At 50.5% G+C, this 21,540-nt stretch overlaps 1 long non-coding RNA gene across 1 annotated transcript in view; it reads left to right on the top strand.

The window, feature by feature from the left end:
• Window positions 1-21,540, top strand: part of LOC141095363 (uncharacterized) — a 28,166-nt gene that overhangs the window by 3,537 nt on the left and 3,089 nt on the right. The window contains exon 2 of the long non-coding RNA XR_012233362.1: window positions 19,639-19,691. This is a non-coding gene — a long non-coding RNA (uncharacterized lncRNA). The remainder of the gene's footprint in view (window positions 1-19,638; window positions 19,692-21,540) is intronic.

The following is a 21,540-nucleotide window of genomic DNA, read 5'->3' as shown; positions in this document are numbered from 1 at the left end:
AAAATGGAAAGAGGGAGGCATATCTAAAGAAGAATATAATGCTGTCTGCAGAACCTGCAGGGCACAAATCAGATTATCTAAAGCTGAAAATGAATTGAGGCTTGCAAGAGATGTCAAAAACAATAATAAAGGATTTTGGGGATATGTCAAAAGTAAAAGAAAAGTCAAAGATGCTATAGGATTTTTACAGGATGAAAATGATGAAATGGTAAGACAGGATGTTGAGAAGGCTGAACTTTTAAATTCCTATTTTGCATCTGTTTTCTCTCAGAAAGGAAATGTAACATCAACTGTTATTCACTGTCCTATTAAGGGAATAGAAGAATCCAGGATATCTATAAACAGAAAGATAGTGAGGAAACACTTAGCTAACCTAAATGAATTCAAGTCTCCAGGTCCAGATGAATTACACCCCAGAGTACTGAAGGAGATAGCAGAAGAAATTTTTGAACCACTCTCCATAATCTTTGAAAATTCTTGGAGAACAGGAGAAGTGCCAGAAGACTGGAGAAGAGCAAATGTTGTTCCTATCTTCAAAAAGGGGAAGAAGGTGGACCCAGGGAACTATAGGCCGGTGAGTCTGACTTCTATACCAGGAAAGATCTTTGAACAAATTATTAAACAACATGTATGTCAATACCTGGATAAGAATGAAGTGATTAAACAGAGTCAGCATGGGTTTGTAACTAATAAGTCATGTCAGACTAACTTAATTTCCTTTTATGACGGTATCACTGATTGGGTGGATCAAGGAAATGCTGTAGATATAGTATATCTTGACTTCAGCAAAGCATTTGACAAAGTCTCTCATACAATCCTTATTGAAAAAATGACTAAGTATGGAATGGACAAGGCAACTGTTAGGTGGATTCATAACTGGCTTAGTGATCGGACCCAAAGAGTGGTCGTAAATGGCTGCACATCCAGTTGGAAGAATGTCTCAAGTGGGGTACCACAGGGCTCTGTCCTGGGCCCTGTATTGTTCAACATCTTTATCAACGATTTAGATGAAGGAATTGAGGGTAAACTGATTAAATTTGCTGATGACACAAAGCTAGGAGGGATAGCTAATACTAGAGAAGAGAGAGAGAGGATTCAAAAAGATTTAAATAAACTGGAGAAGTGGGCAGCAACTAACAGAATGGTTTTTAACAGGGAGAAATGCAAAGTACTACATCTGGGCAATAAAAATGAAAAAAGCATATATAGAATGGGAGGAATAGGGCTAAGTGACAGCACATGTGAAAAAGACTTGGGTATACTAATAGATCACAGACTGAATATGAGTCAACAGTGTGATGCAGCAGCAAAAAAGGCAAATGCAATTCTAGGATGTATTAACAGAAGCATACAGTCTAGATCACGTGAAGTCATTATTTCCCTCTACTCCTCTTTGGTCAGACCTCATCTGGAATATTGTGTCCAGTTTTGGGCACCACATTTTAAAAAAGACATCAACAAACTGGAGCAAGTTCAGAAAAGAGCGACCAGAATGGTGACCGGTCTGCAAACCCTGTCTTATGAGGAAAGGTTGCAGGATTTGGGAATGTTTAGTTTGCAAAACAGAAGACTGAGAGGAGACTTAATAGCTGTCTACAAATATCTAAAGGGCTGTCACATTGTAGAAGGATCAACTTTATTCTCATTGGCACAAGGAAAGACTAGAAGCAATGGGATGAAACTGAATGGGAGGAGACACAGATTAGATATTAGAAAAAACTTTTTGACAGTTAGAGTGATCAATGAGTGGAACAGGATGCCACGAGAAGTGGTGAGTTCTCCTTCAATGGAAGTCTTCAAACAGAGGCTGGACAGACATCTGACTGGGATGATTTAGCGAATCCTGCTTTGAGCAGGGGGTTGGACCAGATGGCCCAGGAGGTCCCTTCCAACTCTACGATTCTATGATTCTATGATTCTATGAAATCCAGTCAGTGACTCCACTCAGCCAATCGTCTTCATTAGTCCCAAGTGTCTGATAATCAGGCTCACCACCTTCCTTCACTAGAATAGGGAGTTCACCAGGCCTCAGTGACGGAGGGGAAAATGAACTCACAACAGTACCCCCCCCTTGAGGAGGGGTCACCGAACCCTCAACAACGCTACCAGGACGATCAGGGTGAGCCCGATGAAAGGCACGCACCAATCTTTTGGCATGAATATCAGAGGCAGAGACCCAGGAATTATCCTCCTGACCATAACCTTTCCACTTAACCAAATACTGGAGTCTCCGTCTAGCCAGACGGGAATCCAGAATTTTCTCTACCTCATATTCCAAGTTACCTTCAACCAATACAGGGTCCGGAGGTGCCACCTCAGGCACAACTGGCTCAACAAACCTCTTCAACAAGGACTTATGGAACACATTATGGATCTTAAATGTGACAGGAAGAGCCAAACGAAAAGAGACCGGATTAATAATCTCCAAAATCTTGTAAGGTCCAATAAATCTAGGCTTAAACTTAGGAGAAGCCACCTTCATAGCAATATTTTTTGATGATAACCACACCATATCACCAATCTTAAACTGGGGACCAATGGTCCTATGTCGATTGGAAAACCGCTGGGCCTTTTCCTGGGAGAGAGATAACTTATCCACCACTTGGTCCCAGATCTGGTGCATTCTCTCCACCACAGTGTCAACACCTGGGCAGGCAGAAGGCTCCACCTGCCCTGAAGAAAATCAAGGGTGAAAACCAAAGTTACAAAAAAAGGTGACATCAAAGTGGCAGAACTAGCTCTATTATTTAAAGCAAATTCGGCCAAGGGCAAAAATGAAACCCAATCATCCTGATCAGCGGAAATAAAACATCTCAAATACGACTCCAAGGTTTGGTTTGTTCTCTCTGTCTGCCCATTGGTCTGAGGGTGAAAAGCAGAGGAGAAGGACAACTGAATTCCCAACTTGGAACAGAACGTCCTCCAAAATTTAGACACAAATTGAACTCCTCTGTCAGATACAATGTTCTCAGGAATCCCGTGCAAGCGAACCACCTGTTGCAAAAACAGAGGCACCAACTCAGAGGAAGATGGCAACTTAGGGAGTGGTACAAGATGAACCATCTTAGAGAACCTATCACAAATCACCCAAATAACAGTCATTCTTTGAGAGACCGGCATATCAGAGATGAAATCCATTGAAATATGGGTCCATGGCCTCCTGGGGACCGGCAAAGGCATCAACAACCCACTAGAGCGAGAACAAGATTTAGACCGGGAGCAAGTCCCACAGGACTGCACAAAATTCCTGACATCATGAGACAAGGTGGGCCACCAAAAAGAGCGACTCACCAGATCTCTAGTACCAAAAATACCTGGATGACCAGCCAATGCAGAGCAATGAACTTCAGACATCACTCTCTTCTTCCACTGGTCAGGAACATACAACTTTCCACTGGGGCAACGCTCAGGTTTGTCCTCCTGGAACTCTTGCAGAGCAAGTCTCAAATCGGGCGAGATGGCAGAAAGAACTACCTCTTCGCCTAAGATGGTGGCAGGCTTGGTCACCACAGGAGAATCAGCAAAGAAACTCCTAGAGAGGGCGTCTGCCTTGACATTCTTAGTTCCAGGAAGGAAAGAGACCACAAAATCAAAACGTGTAAAAAACAAGGCCCACCTAGCCTGTCTAGGGTTCAAGCGTTTAGCCGACTCTAGGTAAATCAAATTTTTGTGGTCAGTGAGGACCACAACTTGATGTTTGGCTCCCTCTAACCAATGTCTCCACTCCTCAAATGCCCATTTCATGGCCAACAGTTCCCGATTCCCCACATCATAGTTACGTTCAGATGAAGAGAACTTACGGGAAAAGAAAGCACAGGGATTCATTTTAGATGTAAACGGATCCTTTTGGGACAACACCGCTCCTGCACCAATCTCAGAAGCATCCACCTCTACCTGGAATGGGAGTGAGACATCAGGTTGCCTCAGAATCGGGGTGGAGGTAAATCTACGCTTCAGCTCCTGAAAGGAAGCAACCGCCTCCGGAGACCAATTCAACACATCTGCACCCTTCCTGGTCAGGTCAGTCAATGGTTTGGCAATACTAGAAAATTTTGCTACAAATTTCCGATAAAAATTAGCAAAACCCAAAAACTTCTGGAGGGCCTTCAAAGAAGTGGGCTGAACCCAATCATAAATGGCCTGTACCTTGGCCGGGTCCATTTCAATAGTTGACGGAGACAAAATAAATCCCAAAAAAGAAATTCTCTGTACTCCAAAAAGGCATTTTGATCCTTTGACATACAGAGAATTCTCTCTCAAGATCCGGAACACAGTCCGAACATGTTCCACATGAGAATCCCAATCCTTGGAGAAGATCAAAATATCATCCAGATAGATAATCAAAAATTTATCGACAAAGTCTCGGAAAATATCGTTCATGAAGCACTGGAAGAAAGAAGGGGCATTAGTGAGCCCAAAAGGCATCACCAGGTACTCAAAATGTCCCTCCGGAGTATTAAACGCCGTCTTCCATTCATCCCCCTGCTTAATGCGGATAAGATTATACGCCCCCCTGAGGTCAAGCTTGGTAAACCAGCAAGCACCTCTGACTCTAGAGAATAGATCCGAAATCAGGGGTAACGGATACTGATATTTAATAGTAATTTTATTGAGGGCACGATAATCAATACAAGGCCTTAAAGAACCATCCTTCTTGGCCACAAAAAAAAAAACGGCACCTAAGGGTGAAGAGGATGGTCTAATATGACCCTTCTCCAACGCCTCCTTAATATAGGACCGCATAGCCTCGTGCTCGGGTACAGATAAATTGAAGAGCCGACCCTTAGGAAATTTACACCCCGGGTTTAGTTCAATTGCACAGTCATAACTCCTATGAGGAGGCAAGGACGCAGACTCATTCTCACTAAATACATCATAGTAGTCCGCCAAATAGTCAGGAACCTCATGCGACTGAGGAGAGGTGGAAAAAACCAGAGCCTCACTAAAGGTACACCGGCAACCCCAACTCACCACAGACACAGACTTCCTGTCACGCGGCGGCTGCCGCGCGCTCCTCTCTCTGCCTCCTCCCGGCCGCAGCTTACCCTTCCTCCGGCATCCTGCTTCCCTCTGCGCCGGCGTCCGCGGTCTTCTCCACGGTCCTCCCCGGCTCCTCTTCTCCGTCCGGCGGTCCCCTTCGTCCGGTCTTCCGGACCGTGCCGGGTGCACGCCCCCGCCCCTCCTGCTCGGCGGGCGCGCGCACATACTGTGCCTGGGCACGCGCGCGCCTCCCCCTCCTCCTCCTACTGAGGACGCGCGCCTGCTCTCTCTCCTTTAGGTCACGACCCGGAAGTCCTCCTACCAGTCCCTATATCTGGCCGCCTCTCCCTGCCAGCGGTGCCTGAGTATCACTGTTCTTTCCTAGTGATTCTGGCCGTCCTCTTTGCACGCCTTCGCGCCCTGTCCATCCGTTGCTCGTTCACCTCTCCATTTTCCTCTCTCCTAGGTCCTGTGTCTTCCAGCCGTGCCCGCCTATCCGGTGTCTCCCAGCCGTGCCCGCCTATCCTGTGTCTCCTAGCCGTGCCGCCAGTTCTGTGTCTCCCAGGCCGTATCCACCTGTCTCGTGTCTCTAAGCCGTGGCTGTCTGTCCTGTGGTTCCCAGCCGGTACCGTCAGTCCTGTATCCCCAACTCGGCTCTAGCAGTCTGTCTGTCGTTACCTCCCAGGGTACCAGCTGCCATGGTAATAGTTACCCGCGGGCTTGCCCCAAACGCTCCCTGTATAGGGGGTGGTCCACCTGGTCAGCTCGCCCCCGGGAGGTTCGTTGCCACGGTCTAGCGGGTCCACCCCAGATGTACCTTACAGAATACTCAGGCCCTGGATTCCGCTGGTACCCCGACCCAAAAGGAACTTTTGTTCCTTCGTGAGAATCAGGCGAGGATCATGTCGTTCCTCAAGTCAATGGAGTCCAGACTTTCATCTCTACAAACCTCCGATCTGGGGATTGCCTCCCAAATCTCCGGCTTACAGCAGGAGCTTGCTCAGCAGCGCGACACCCAGGCCCATATTTTAAACTACATAGCCTCTGTAGATAACCGCCTTCTAGCTCTACAGACGGCGGCCGCTGTCCCTGCGCCTGCGGCAGCTTCCCAGTCCTCGCCCCGCTTGGCTAAACCCCCACGCTATAGTGGGGATCCCAAGCTCTGTCGGGGGTTCATTAACCAGTGTCAGTTGCACTTCGAGCTGGCATCCCTGCAGTATCCCTCCGACCGGGCCAAGGTGGCCTTTATGATTTCCCACTTAGAGGGTGAGGCATTGGCTTGGGTGAATCCTTTGTGGGAGCGAGATGACCCGATAGTCTCCCAGCTCGCAACCTTCTTGGAGACATTCCGCAAGGTCTTTGATGAGCCCGGGCGTCTGGTCTCCGCTACCGAGTCCTTATTTTGCCTTCGCCAGGGTGCTCTCTCTGTGGGACAGTACGCCATCCAGTTCCGTACGTTGTCTTCTGAACTAGGATGGAACAATGAGGCTTTGGTAGGGGCTTTTTGGCGTGGCTTGTCGCCCCGAATCAAAGATGAGTTGGCAGGCAGGGATACACCTACGTCTTTGGAAGATCTCATCTCGCTGGCAACGCGAATTGACCTGCGTTTCCGGGAGCGTTCCCGCGAGGCCGTCAGGGAGAGAAGACCCACTCGGTTCTCTCCTCTGATGCGCAGTCCTCCCCGCGCTCGGCCTTCCACCTCGGCGTCAGCCCCTGAACCCATGCAGGTTGACCGACTCAGGCCCGCAGAGCTACGCCGCCAGGAGAGACTCACTCATGGTCTCTGTCTCTATTGTGGCAGTGCCTCCCACCTTCTACGTTCCTGCCCTGTGAGGCCGGGAAACTCCTCCGCCTAGGACAGGTAAGAGAGGCCTCCCTAGGTGCCTTCGACACCTCTCTACCTTTGACCCTTCCTGTTTTGTTTATCCATGGATCCAAACGTTTCTCGGAGCTAGCCTATATTGACTCAGGGGCTGCTGGTAATTTCATCCAACTCGAGGCGGTGAAGAGATTGGGGATACCTGTTAGGTCCTTGGAGGTTCCCCGGCAGTTAGCCTCAGTCGACGGGATTCCCTTGCGCGAGACCGTAACGTTGGTCACTGAAGAGCTGGAATTACAGATCGGGGTCCTGCACCGTGAGAGAATAACCTTCTTCGTGCTGCCGTCTCTGTCCCACACCTTGCTCCTGGGCCTTCCGTGGTTGAGGATGCATGAACCTGTCCTGGATTGGCGGACCGGAGACATCCTTCGCTGGGGCTGCGTTTGCCAGACTAGATGTCTTCGTCCAGTACAACCCCTCAAATGCTCGTCTCCTGTCTCGGGTCCTGCGGATTTGCCCTCGGCCTATTGGGCTTTTTCAGATGTCTTTGATAAGAAAGAGGCAGAGGCTCTTCCACCGCACCGGCAATATGATTGCCCCATCGAGCTTGTACCCGGCTCGACTCCGCCCCGGGGGCGAATCTATCCGTTGAGTCCACTCGAGTCCCAGGCCATGTCTGAATATGTACAAGAGAATTTGGCCAAAGGCTTCATCCGAAAGTCTTCTTCTCCCGCTGGGGCTGGCTTCTTTTTTGTTAAGAAAAAGGACGGGTCTCTCCGCCCCTGTATTGACTATCGAGGTCTTAACCAGATTACCATCAAGAACAGATATCCTCTGCCTCTCATCCCCGAGCTGTTCGACCGGCTGCGAGGTGCGCGAATCTTCTCTAAATTGGATCTCCGTGGAGCCTATAATCTTGTCCGTATTCGCTCCGGAGATGAATGGAAGACCGCCTTCAACACCAGGGATGGACACTACGAGTACCTCGTCATGCCCTTCGGGTTGTGCAACGCTCCCGCAGTTTTTCAAGAATTCGTGAACGACATCTTCCGAGACCTTCTGTACTCCAGTGTGGTTGTATACCTTGACGATATCCTGATCTTCTCTCCCGATCTGTCCACCCACAGAAGAGATGTCCGCCGAGTGCTGTTCCGATTGAGGGAGAATCGCCTGTATGCCAAATTGGAGAAGTGCGTTTTTGAACAGTCCTCCCTTCCATTTTTGGGATATATCATCTCCGACTTCGGCCTGCGTATGGATCCGGTGAAGGTGTCTGCCGTGCTCAACTGGCCACGTCCCCAAGGGGTGAAAGCCGTTCAGCGATTTCTCGGCTTCGCAAATTATTATCGGCAGTTCATCCCTCATTTTTCCTCATTGGCCGGCTCTATCTCATCTTTGATTCGTAAAGGAGCCAACCCGCACGTCTGGACCCCTGAAGCAGAGGAGGCCTTCCTATCTCTAAAACGAGCTTTTACCACGGCTCCCGTACTCCATCGTCCTGAGGTCAACAAACCGTTCGTCCTCGAAGTGGATGCATCAGCAACTGGAGCCGGAGCGGTTTTGTCTCAAAAATCTTCTTCCGGTAAACTCGTCACGTGCGGCTTCTTTTCCAAGTCCTTTTCCACCCCAGAGCGGAATTATTCCATAGGGGACCGAGAACTGCTGGCCATCAAGTTAGCTCTAGAAGAGTGGAGATACTTATTGGAGGGCGCCGCACATCCCTTCACAATCTTCACAGATCATAAGAATCTAGCTTACCTTCGGTCTGCGCAGAGACTCAACCCACGCCAGGCCAGGTGGTCTCTGTTCTTCGCTCGATTCGATTTTGATCTACATTTTCGCCCAAGCAACAAGAACCTCAAAGCTGACACCTTGTCCAGGTCCTTCCTTCCCGCAGATGTCGAAGAAGAACCCATGCATATCTTGGATCCATCCCGGCTCATCACGGTGGCACCACTTTCTCTTCTCTCACCTCCACCTGGCAAGACTTTTGTGCCGGAGAAGGACCGAGGACGAATCCTCCACTGGGGACATGCTTCCAAGCTGGCTGGCCATCTCGGGCTTAAGAAGACACTTCACCTGACATCCCGCTACTACTGGTGGCCGACTCTTCCCCAGGATGTCCGGGATTTCGTCGCCTCCTGTCTCTCCTGTGCCAAGATCAAGGTGCCTAGGCAGCTGCCTTCTGGGCTTCTACACCCGCTTCCTATACCCTCGTCCCCCTGGCAACACATTGCCATGGACTTTATTACGGACCTACCCCACTCTGCCAACTGTACAGTCGTCCTAGTGGTGGTTGATAGGTTTTCTAAGATGGCACACTTCGTTCCCCTTTCCGGCTTGCCATCGGCCCCAGCCTTGGCGAAGATCTTTGTTCAGCACATCTTACGTCTTCATGGACTGCCCCAACATATTGTTTCTGACAGAGGAGTCCAATTTACCTCTCGCTTCTGGAGAGCCCTATGCAGATCGATGGATGTCACTCTCGACTTCTCCTCATCTTACCACCCCCAGTCCAACGGTCAGGCCGAACGGACAAATCAGTGCTTGGTGAACTACCTCCGGCATTTTTCCAATGTCCACCAGAACGACTGGGCTGAACTTCTCCCGTGGGCTGAGTTCGCCTATAATAACCACGCCAGCGAGTCTTCAGGCAAGTTCCCTTTCTTTATTGTCTATGGGCAACATCCTGGTGTACCTCTACCGGTTCCTCCTGCCTCGGGTGTACCGGCGGCTGACCTTCTGACCGGGGAATTCTCCAGGATCTGGCAGGAGACCAAGGCCGCTCTCGAGTTGGTACGTAACAGAGTTAAGAGACACGCCGACAAAAGACGCCTGGATGCTCCGCCATATCACCCTGGTGATAAAGTTTGGCTGGCCTCCAAGTTTATTCGCCTCAAGATCCCTTCCCATAAACTGGGTCCCCGTTATATTGGACCTTTTGAGATCTTGTCCCGTATTAATGATGTCTCCTATAAACTACGGCTTCCTGCCTCTCTCCGTATCCCTAATGCCTTTCATGTGTCCTTGCTAAAACCAGTCGTCTTCAATCATTTCCTTTCTAAGGCCCCTCACTCACCTCCGCCTGTCTCCGCAGACGATGTATTTGAGGTTAAAGATATTTTGGCCATGAGGAAGCAAAAGGGGAGAACCTTTTTCTTGGTTGATTGGAAGGGCTTTGGTCCCGAGGAGAGGTCCTGGGAGCCCCAAGAGAACATCCAGGCCCCTCGAATCTTGGCCAAATTCTTTTCCGGACTGCGGAGGGGGGCGCGTAAGGAGGGGGGTACTGTCACGCGGCGGCTGCCGCGCGCTCCTCTCTCTGCCTCCTCCCGGCCGCAGCTTACCCTTCCTCCGGCATCCTGCTTCCCTCTGCGCCGGCGTCCACGGTCTTCTCCACGGTCCTCCCCGGCTCCTCTTCTCCGTCCGGCGGTCCCCTTCGTCCGGTCTTCCGGACCGCGCCGGGTGCACGCCCCCGCCCCTCCTGCTCGGCGGGCGCGCGCACATACTGTGCCTGGGCACGAGCGCGCCTCCCCCTCCTCCTCCTACTGAGGACGCGCGCCTGCTCTCTCTCCTTTAGGTCACGACCCGGAAGTCCTCCTACCAGTCCCTATATCTGGCCGCCTCTCCCTGCCAGCGGTGCCTGAGTATCACTGTTCTTTCCTAGTGATTCTGGCCGTCCTCTTTGCATGCCTTCGCGCCCTGTCCATCCGTTGCTCGTTCACCTCTCCATTTTCCTCTCTCCTAGGTCCTGTGTCTTCCAGCCGTGCCCGCCTATCCGGTGTCTCCCAGCCGTGCCCGCCTATCCTGTGTCTCCTAGCCGTGCCGCCAGTTCTGTGTCTCCCAGGCCGTATCCACCTGTCTCGTGTCTCTAAGCCGTGGCTGTCTGTCCTGTGGTTCCCAGCCGGTACCGTCAGTCCTGTATCCCCAACTCGGCTCTAGCAGTCTGTCTGTCGTTACCTCCCAGGGTACCAGCTGCCGTGGTAATAGTTACCCGCGGGCTTGCCCCAAACGCTCCCTGTATAGGGGGTGGTCCACCTGGTCAGCTCGCCCCCGGGAGGTTCGTTGCCACGGTCTAGCGGGTCCACCCCAGGTGTACCTTACAGAATACTCAGGCCCTGGATTCCGCTGGTACCCCGACCCCGACCCAAAAGGAACTTTTGTTCCTTCGTGAGAATCAGGCGAGGATCATGTCGTTCCTCAAGTCAATGGAGTCCAGACTTTCATCTCTACAAACCTCCGATCCGGGGATTGCCTCCCAAATCTCCGGCTTACAGCAGGAGCTTGCTCAGCAGCGCGACACCCAGGCCCATATTTTAAACTACATAGCATCCCTGCAGTATCCCTCCGACCGGGCCAAGGTGGCCTTTATGATTTCCCACTTAGAGGGTGAGGCATTGGCTTGGGTGAATCCTTTGTGGGAGCGAGATGACCCGATAGTCTCCCAGCTCGCAACCTTCTTGGAGACATTCCGCAAGGTCTTTGATGAGCCCGGGCGTCTGGTCTCCGCTACCGAGTCCTTATTTTGCCTTCGCCAGGGTGCTCTCTCTGTGGGACAGTACGCCATCCAGTTCCGTACATTGTCTTCTGAACTAGGATGGAACAATGAGGCTTTGGTAGGGGCTTTTTGGCGTGGCTTGTCGCCCCGAATCAAAGATGAGTTGGCAGGCAGGGATACACCTACGTCTTTGGAAGATCTCATCTCGCTGGCAACGCGAATTGACCTGCGTTTCCGGGAGCGTTCCCGCGAGGCCGTCAGGGAGAGAAGACCCACTCGGTTCTCTCCTCCGATGCGCAGTCCTCCCCGCGCTCGGCCTTCCACCTCGGCGTCAGCCCCTGAACCCATGCAGGTTGACCGACTCAGGCCCGCAGAGCTACGCCGCCAGGAGAGACTCACTCATGGTCTCTGTCTCTATTGTGGCAGTGCCTCCCACCTTCTACGTTCCTGCCCTGTGAGGCCGGGAAACTCCTCCGCCTAGGACAGGTAAGAGAGGCCTCCCTAGGTGCCTTCGACACCTCTCTACCTTTGACCCTTCCTGTTTTGTTTATCCAGGGATCCAAACGTTTCTCGGAGCTAGCCTATATTGACTCAGGGGCTGCTGGTAATTTCATCCAACTCGAGGCGGTGAAGAGATTGGGGATACCTGTTAGGTCCTTGGAGGTTCCCCGGCAGTTAGCCTCAGTCGACGGGATTCCCTTGCGCGAGACCGTAACGTTGGTCACTGAAGAGCTGGAATTACAGATCGGGGTCCTGCACCGTGAGAGAATAACCTTCTTCGTGCTGCCGTCTCTGTCCCACACCTTGCTCCTGGGCCTTCCGTGGTTGAGGATGCATGAACCTGTCCTGGATTGGCGGACCGGAGACATCCTTCGCTGGGGCTGCGTTTGCCAGACTAGATGTCTTCGTCCAGTACAACCCCTCAAATGCTCGTCTCCTGTCTCGGGTCCTGCGGATTTGCCCTCGGCCTATTGGGCTTTTTCAGATGTCTTTGATAAGAAAGAGGCAGAGGCTCTTCCACCGCACCGGCAATATGATTGCCCCATCGAGCTTGTACCCGGCTCGACTCCGCCCCGGGGGCGAATCTATCCGTTGAGTCCACTCGAGTCCCAGGCCATGTCTGAATATGTACAAGAGAATTTGGCCAAAGGCTTCATCCGAAAGTCTTCTTCTCCCGCTGGGGCTGGCTTCTTTTTTGTTAAGAAAAAGGACGGGTCTCTCCGCCCCTGTATTGACTATCGAGGTCTTAACCAGATTACCATCAAGAACAGATATCCTCTGCCTCTCATCCCCGAGCTGTTCGACCGGCTGCGAGGTGCGCGAATCTTCTCTAAATTGGATCTCCGTGGAGCCTATAATCTTGTCCGTATTCGCTCCGGAGATGAATGGAAGACCGCCTTCAACACCAGGGATGGACACTACGAGTACCTCGTCATGCCCTTCGGGTTGTGCAACGCTCCCGCAGTTTTTCAAGAATTCGTGAACGACATCTTCCGAGACCTTCTGTACTCCAGTGTGGTTGTATACCTTGACGATATCCTGATCTTCTCTCCCGATCTGTCCACCCACAGAAGAGATGTCCGCCGAGTGCTGTTCCGATTGAGGGAGAATCGCCTGTATGCCAAATTGGAGAAGTGCGTTTTTGAACAGTCCTCCCTTCCATTTTTGGGATATATCATCTCCGACTTCGGCCTGCGTATGGATCCGGTGAAGGTGTCTGCCGTGCTCAACTGGCCACGTCCCCAAGGGGTGAAAGCCGTTCAGCGATTTCTCGGCTTCGCAAATTATTATCGGCAGTTCATCCCTCATTTTTCCTCATTGGCCGGCTCTATCTCATCTTTGATTCGTAAAGGAGCCAACCCGCAAGTCTGGACCCCTGAAGCAGAGGAGGCCTTCCTATCTCTAAAACGAGCTTTTACCACGGCTCCCGTACTCCATCGTCCTGAGGTCAACAAACCGTTCGTCCTCGAAGTGGATGCATCAGCAACTGGAGCCGGAGCGGTTTTGTCTCAAAAATCTTCTTCCGGTAAACTCGTCACGTGCGGCTTCTTTTCCAAGTCCTTTTCCACCCCAGAGCGGAATTATTCCATAGGGGACCGAGAACTGCTGGCCATCAAGTTAGCTCTAGAAGAGTGGAGATACTTATTGGAGGGCGCCGCACATCCCTTCACAATCTTCACAGATCATAAGAATCTAGCTTACCTTCGGTCTGCGCAGAGACTCAACCCACGCCAGGCCAGGTGGTCTCTGTTCTTCGCTCGATTCGATTTTGATCTACATTTTCGCCCAAGCAACAAGAACCTCAAAGCTGACACCTTGTCCAGGTCCTTCCTTCCCGCAGATGTCGAAGAAGAACCCACGCATATCTTGGATCCATCCCGGCTCATCACGGTGGCACCACTTTCTCTTCTCTCACCTCCACCTGGCAAGACTTTTGTGCCGGAGAAGGACCGAGGACGAATCCTCCACTGGGGACATGCTTCCAAGCTGGCTGGCCATCTCGGGCTTAAGAAGACACTTCACCTGATATCCCGCTACTACTGGTGGCCGACTCTTCCCCAGGATGTCCGGGATTTCGTCGCCTCCTGTCTCTCCTGTGCCAAGATCAAGGTGCCTAGGCAGCTGCCTTCTGGGCTTCTACACCCGCTTCCTATACCCTCGTCCCCCTGGCAACACATTGCCATGGACTTTATTACGGACCTACCCCACTCTGCCAACTGTACAGTCGTCCTAGTGGTGGTTGATAGGTTTTCTAACATGGCACACTTCGTTCCCCTTTCCGGCTTGCCATCGGCCCCAGCCTTGGCGAAGATCTTTGTTCAGCACATCTTACGTCTTCATGGACTGCCCCAACATATTGTTTCTGACAGAGGAGTCCAATTTACCTCTCGCTTCTGGAGAGCCCTATGCAGATCGATGGATGTCACTCTCGACTTCTCCTCATCTTACCACCCCCAGTCCAACGGTCAGGCCGAACGGACAAATCAGTGCTTGGTGAACTACCTCCGGCATTTTTCCAATGTCCACCAGAACGACTGGGCTGAACTTCTCCCGTGGGCTGAGTTCGCCTATAATAACCACGCCAGCGAGTCTTCAGGCAAGTTCCCTTTCTTTATTGTCTATGGGCAACATCCTGGTGTACCTCTACCGGTTCCTCCTGCCTCGGGTGTACCGGCGGCTGACCTTCTGACCGGGGAATTCTCCAGGATCTGGCAGGAGACCAAGGCCGCTCTCGAGTTGGTACGTAACAGAGTTAAGAGACACGCCGACAAAAGACGCCTGGATGCTCCGCCATATCACCCTGGTGATAAAGTTTGGCTGGCCTCCAAGTTTATTCGCCTCAAGATCCCTTCCCATAAACTGGGTCCCCGTTATATTGGACCTTTTGAGATCTTGTCCCGTATTAATGATGTCTCCTATAAACTACGGCTTCCTGCCTCTCTCCGTATCCCTAATGCCTTTCATGTGTCCTTGCTAAAACCAGTCGTCTTCAATCATTTCCTTTCTAAGGCCCCTCACTCACCTCCGCCTGTCTCCGCAGACGATGTATTTGAGGTTAAAGATATTTTGGCCATGAGGAAGCAAAAGGGGAGAACCTTTTTCTTGGTTGATTGGAAGGGCTTTGGTCCCGAGGAGAGGTCCTGGGAGCCCCAAGAGAACATCCAGGCCCCTCGAATCTTGGCCAAATTCTTTTCCGGACTGCGGAGGGGGGCGCGTAAGGAGGGGGGTACTGTCACGCGGCGGCTGCCGCGCGCTCCTCTCTCTGCCTCCTCCCGGCCGCAGCTTACCCTTCCTCCGGCATCCTGCTTCCCTCTGCGCCGGCGTCCGCAGTCTTCTCCACGGTCCTCCCCGGCTCCTCTTCTCCGTCCGGCGGTCCCCTTCGTCCGGTCTTCCGGACCGCGCCGGGTGCACGCCCCCGCCCCTCCTGCTCGGCGGGCGCGCGCACATACTGTGCCTGGGCACGAGCGCGCCTCCCCCTCCTCCTCCTACTGAGGACGCGCGCCTGCTCTCTCTCCTTTAGGTCACGACCCGGAAGTCCTCCTACCAGTCCCTATATCTGGCTGCCTCTCCCTGCCAGCGGTGCCTGAGTATCACTGTTCTTTCCTAGTGATTCTGGCCGTCCTCTTTGCACGCCTTCGTGCCCTGTCCATCCGTTGCTCGTTCACCTCTCCATTTTCCTCTCTCCTAGGTCCTGTGTCTTCCAGCCGTGCCCGCCTATCCGGTGTCTCCCAGCCGTGCCCGCCTATCCTGTGTCTCCTAGCCGTGCCGCCAGTTCTGTGTCTCCCAGGCCGTATCCACCTGTCTCGTGTCTCTAAGCCGTGGCTGTCTGTCCTGTGGTTCCCAGCCGGTACCGTCAGTCCTGTATCCCCAACTCGGCTCTAGCAGTCTGTCTGTCGTTACCTCCCAGGGTACCAGCTGCCGTGGTAATAGTTATCCGCGGGCTTGCCCCAAATGCTCCCTGTATAGGGGGTGGTCCACCTGGTCAGCTCGCCCCCGGGAGGTTCGTTGCCACGGTCTAGCGGGTCCACCCCAGGTGTACCTTACACTTCCAATCCAAAACTGGATTATGAATCTGCAACCAGGGAAACCCCAGAACAACAGCATCATGCAGACCATGCAACACCAAAAATCTGCAATTTTCTTGGTGGTCTGGGGCAACCCGCATGACCAACTGGGGCCAAAACTGAGGTTTATTTTTAGCCAGAGGGGTAGCATCAATCCCCCTCAAAGGGATAGGCGTCTGCAGAGGTGTCAAAGGAAATCCACAACGTTTAGCAAAATCCAAGTCCATTAGGTTTAGCACTGCTCCCAAATCCACAAAAGCCTTGGCGGAAAATGTGGACAGGGAACAGATCAGAGTAATCGCCAAAAGAAACTTAGGCTGAACCCCACCAACAGAAAACGTGTGTGCAAAGCGTTTCTCACGTTTAGGACAAACAGAAATAACATGTGAGGCATCTCCACAGAAAAAACACAGCTCATTACGCCTTCTGAATTTCTGACGTTGCGCCTTAGACAAAACTCTATCACATTGCATAGGTTCAGACGTCTGTTCAACCAGTGGCAACACCTCTCGTGTAATCCTGCGTTCACGTAAACGCCGATCAACCTGAATGGCTAAAGACATAGAATCGTCCAGACCAGAGGGAACAGGAAATCCCACCATAGTATCTTTTACGGCTTCTGACAAACCCTTCCGAAAGAGAGCAGCCAAGGAACTATCATTCCAGGTAGTAAGGACCGCCCACTTTTGGAACTTTTGACAGTACAACTCTGCAGATTCTCGACCCTGGTTCAATGCTAACAGGGTCTTTTCAGCCTGATCAATAGCATTAGGTTTGTCGTACAGCAACCCTCAAGGCTTGAAAAAATGCGTTCACATTAGTCAGAATAGGGTCATCTGGTTTCAAAGAAAACGCCCAATCCTGGGGATCGCCGCGCCGCAAAGAGATGACAATTTTAACCTGCTGCGCGGGGCTCCCTGACGAGTTAGGCTTCAAAGCAAAAAATATTTTACAATTATTTTTGAAACTCAAAAATTTAGATCAATCCCCAAAAAATACATCAGGTGTGGGGATCTTTGGTTCAACAGCATGTGAACGAGCAAGATAGGCGGAAATTCCTCGCACTTCAGCAGCAAGCTGCTCCACACGATCAGACACTTGCTTTATCTCCATTGAGAGAAAAAAAAATTCCCCCTACGGCCTCAGAGATATAGAGGAAAGAATATACACACACCTTTTTTTTTTTTTTTTTAAAACACAATTCTTTCCTGCTATTGAGTACCCCAGGATCTGCGGTTCGGCGGGTGATTCTGTTATGATCGAGTCACCGTAGGAGGCAAAAACAGAAATGCTAGCTATGTCCTGAAAACCAGAGAAGTTGGCAACTATCAGATTGCAGACCCCTGAACCTATCAACACAACTAGCAGTAGCCGTGGGGGGTTCCTACGATGACCTAGACCCCTCGATCACAGCCGGAGAGATACATAGGCCTAAAGAAGGAAAGGGGAAATCTAACTGCCCCAGAGCAGACCCCAAAGCAATAGGCAACCCCCCACATATAATGACGGTGAAGCAAGATGAAAACACTTACACAGACAGAAAGACAGGCTGAGCAAAGACGGGGCCCAAAAACTACCTAGATAGGAACGGATAGGAAGGCTGCTGTCTGCAATCTGCCAAAACCCTATCAGAGACAAAAGCCAACAAGCTGATATAAAAATGGCCCTGAAGCAACTAAGCTTCAAAAACTAAATCAGCACTCAGGTACCTTCAGAAGACAGAGCTCACGGAACACTGCACACTCCAGCAGGGAGTGGCAGAATCCAAAAAGCAAGAAAAACAAAAACAAATCTTAGATGCAAAAAGGCAAAACAGAAAACTTAGCTTTAGGAGAGCAGGAATCAGACTGGTGGCCAAGAGTTCACAGAGAAATCACCCGCAGGGCAGAAAGGGCTTAGGCTGCCTTAAATCCAGTCAGTGACTCCACTCAGCCAATCGTCTTCATTAGTCCCAGGTGTCTGATAATCAGGCTCACCACCTTCCTTCACTAGAATAGGGAGTTCACCAGGCCTCAGTGACGGAGGGGAAAATGAACTCACAACAGCAGCCATTTACGACCACTCTTTGGGTCCGATCACTAAGCCAGTTATGAATCCACCTAACAGTTGCCTTGTCCATACCATACTTAGTCATTTTTTCAATAGGGATTGGGTGAGATACTTTGTCAAATGCTTTGCTGAAGTCAAAATATACTAGATCAGGGAAATGCTGTAGATATATACTATATCTACAACATTTCCCTGATCCACCCAATCAGTGATTCTGTCATAGAAGGAAATTAAGTTAGTCTGACATAATTTATTATTTAGAAACCCATGCTGACTCTGTTTAATCACTTCTTTCTTATCCAGGTACTGACATACATGTTGTTTAATAATTTGTTCAAAGATCTTTCCTGGTATAGAAGTCAGACTCACCGGCCTATAGTTGCCTGGGTCCACCTTCTTCCCCTTTTTGAAGATAGGAACAACATTTGCTCTTCTCCAGTCTTCTGGGACTTCTCCTGTTCTCCACGAATTTTCAAAGATTATGGAGAGCGGTTCACAAATTTTTTCTGCTTTCTCCTTCAATACTCTGGGGTGTAATTCATCTGGACCTGGAGACTTGAATTAATTTAGGTTAGCTAAGTGTAAGATGACCCAATTGATCATAACTATTTATACTCAACAGAGGAGAGAGAGAGAGGACCACACTGATGATACGAGCTTACACTATACAGAGTAAAGAGATGACCCCACTGGTCAGGATGTGTATGGGGTCCTGTCAATAGATCTTTTTACCAAAGCAACAGATAGAAATGGTCTTTTACATTTCAACAATTTTCATCCACCCACAGTCAAGAAATCGATCCCTAAATCCCAGTTTCAGAGGGGGGAAAGAATAGTGACTAAAGAGAGCATGAGTAACCTGAGGCTTACTGAGATGAAGAATAAATTTGCAACCAGGGGCTACCCCTCGAGACTTTTGGTGGCAGACAAACAAGTTTCAACCACCATAAGGAAAATGGACACTGGCAAACTAATTCCGATTGTAAAAACCTATCACTCCTATGCTAGACTAGTGCAGACCACCATGCATAGACACTGGAACATATTGAGCAAAAGTTATCCGGATATCCCAGAATTCCAACAGCTATTTCTTCCATGCTATTGCCACCCGGCCAATCTTAAGGATAGACTGGTAAGAGCCGACGAGGGTCCTAAGATGTCTTTACCCAAACAGACATTTTTATGAACGCAAAAACGGGGGACTTTCCCTGGTCTTAACTGTTTACAATGCAATAATGCACAGAAGGGCCCCCAAGTGTTCTATTCCGAAACAGGGCAGGGGCTCCCAATAAAAGGCTCTTTCACATGTGAGTCATCATATGTAATTTATATAATCAAATGTCCCTGTGTCCTGGCCTACATAGATGAAACTACACAAGCAATAAGAGATAGACTATCCCAGCACAAGTCCAACATCAGATGTAATAGGACTCATCTGCTTCTTCCACACCACTTCCAAAAAATGAAGCATAACATTTCACAACTCAGATTCCAGGTTCTGGAGCAGATTGACCCTTGTAGAAGGGGTCAGAATAGGACCAAGATCCTCAAACGGAGAGAAGCCCATTGGATTTTTACGCTGCAGACCTTAGAACCAAAAAGACTTAACAGAGATTTTGAAACTTCAAGTCTCTTGTAAAATGTATGCTTTAATTTGTTACAAGATATACATGTTAACTGTAATATACTGTGAGGTAACTAACTCTCTTCTTTTTTTCTTTCCTTAATAGAATCGTTAAAATATCCTTTTTGCCTTCCACCTGGGCACCTCTATTCATCCATGGTAGAGTATTTACTTAGTCACTTTTCACAATTCCATTAGGTTTCATGTATACTGTCCAAATGATTAATTGCTTAGCCCTAAAACTATGGTCCTCTAATTGTTCACGGATTCCCTGACATCATCTGTACATATTGGTATCATGAACTTCCCCATATCAAGCGTGGGTTGTACTTGCATTTCTCTTCCCTTTATACACCTTGGATAAGCCCAGTTTGCATTAGCCTGCATAGGCGCCGCACTGACCCACGGCGCATGCACATCTGGTTCCTGCACATGACCGCTATGACGCAATCAGGGGTGGGATTCAAATTTTTAACAACAGGTTCTGTGTTTGTGTGTAGGAAAACCACACCCATTTTAATCCACACCTATTTTAAGCCACACCCATTATTAAGCCACACCCATTTACACACACCTTTTCCTAGGGGCGCAGTCAAACAGTTGAGAAAAATAAATTTAAATGAGATCAGAACAGTGCACCTTCTGGCCAGCGGCTCTCCTGACCCGAGTGTGACAGCTGCATATATTTCTATGCAGCTGTCTCACTTGACTGACCAGCTGGCCAAGCTGTGCACTACATTCTGATTCATATGACAGTCTGCCTGCGTCCTAACGGTAATTAAAAGTCCCAATTGGCAGCACAGGTCCCCAATAGGCAGCATAGGTCCCCAATAGGCAGGCACAGGTCCCCAATAGGCAGCATTGTTCCCTATAGGCAGCACAGGTCCCCAATAGGCAGGCACAGGTCCCCAATAGGCAGCATTGTTCCCTATAGGCAGCACAGGTCCCCAATAGGCAGCACAGGTCCCCAATAGATAGCACAGGTCCACAATAGGCAGCATTGTTCCCTATAGGCAGCACAGGTCCCCAATAGGCAGCAGAGGTCCCCAATAGGCAGCATTGATCCCCAATAGGCAGCATTGGCCCCCAATAGGAAGCACAGGTCCCCAATAGACAGCACAGGTCCACAATAGGCAGCATTGTTACCTATAGGTAGCACAGGTCCCTATAGGCAGCACAGGTCCCCAATAGGCAGCACAGGTCCCCAATAGGTAGCACAGGTCCCCAATAGGCAGCACAGGTCCTTATAGGCAGCACAGGTCCTCAATAGGCAGCACAGGTCCCCAATAGGTAGCACAGGTCCCCAATAGGCAGCATTGGTCCCCAATAGGCAGCACAGGTCCCCAGTAGGCAGCACAAGTCCTCAATAGGCAGCATTGTTCCCTATAGGCAGCACAGGTCCCCAATAGGCAGGCACATGTCCCTAATAGGCAGTACAGGTCCCCAATAGGCAGCACAGGTCCCTAATAGGCAGCACTGCACAGGTCCCCAATAAGCAGCACATACAGTAACTGACCTGGCATTGGCCTGTACCATACACAGGCTGAACTGAAGACTGAAGTAATCCCGCGGTTGAGGCCTCCTGGATGGCCAGGTCACACACCGCCCGTCCTGCTCCTCCGGGTGTGCACAGTGCACAGAAAGCAAATCACGGTGCTGCACCGCCAGTGACCGGGCTGCCGGGGATTGAAATTCTGGCACACAGGCAGCAAAGGCAGAGAGGCAGGCCACACACAGACGACGAGTGTCCAGGCTCTGGCTCAGTGGCGGTGACTCCTCCAGCGAGCTCCAGACTAGTTACCCGCCAATAGAATCATAGAATCATAGAATCGTAGAGTTGGAAGGGACCTCCTGGGCCATCTGGTCCAACCCCCTGCTCAAAGCAGGATTCGCTAAATCATCCCAGTCAGATGTCTGTCCAGCCTCTGTTTGAAGACTTCCATTGAAGGAGAACTCACCACTTCTCGTGGCAGCCTGTTCCACTCATTGATCACTCTAACTGTCAAAA

This window comes from Dendrobates tinctorius, unplaced genomic scaffold (genome assembly GCF_039654945.1).
Source record: "Dendrobates tinctorius isolate UK_male_01 unplaced genomic scaffold, ASM3965494v1 ptg000069l, whole genome shotgun sequence".
NCBI lineage: Eukaryota > Metazoa > Chordata > Amphibia > Anura > Dendrobatidae > Dendrobates > Dendrobates tinctorius.
Note: the sequence above shows the minus strand (reverse complement) of the source record. Positions and strands in the feature narration are given on the sequence as shown.